Raw genomic sequence first — 488 nt, 5'->3', positions numbered from 1 at the left:
GACTAAACCAGACTAAACCAGACTAAACCAGACTAAACCAGATTATACCAGACTAAACCAGACTAAACCAGACTAAACCAGACTAAACCAGATTAAAACCCAGACTAAACCAGATTATACCAGATTAAACCAGATTATACCAGGTTAAGACAGACTAAACTAGGTTAAACCCAGATTAAACCCCAGACCAAACCAGATTAAAAACTATATTAAACTTGGTTATAGCCTGATTAAAAACAGACTAAACCAAGCTAAACCCAGATTACACAATACTAAACCAGATTAAACCAGATTAAAACAGATTAAACCCAGACTAAACCATTTTAAACCAGATTAAACCCAGATTAAACCCAGACTAAACCCAGACTAAACCAGATTAAACCCAGATTAAACCAGACTAAACCCAGACTAAACCATATTAAACCCAGACTAAACCAGACCAAACCAGATTAAACCCAGACTAAACCATTTTAAACCAGATTAAACCA

Source organism: Poecilia reticulata, unplaced genomic scaffold, assembly GCF_000633615.1.
Source record: "Poecilia reticulata strain Guanapo unplaced genomic scaffold, Guppy_female_1.0+MT scaffold_1351, whole genome shotgun sequence".
NCBI classification, from domain to species: Eukaryota; Metazoa; Chordata; class Actinopteri; order Cyprinodontiformes; family Poeciliidae; genus Poecilia; species Poecilia reticulata.
This window is presented reverse-complemented; position numbering follows the sequence as displayed.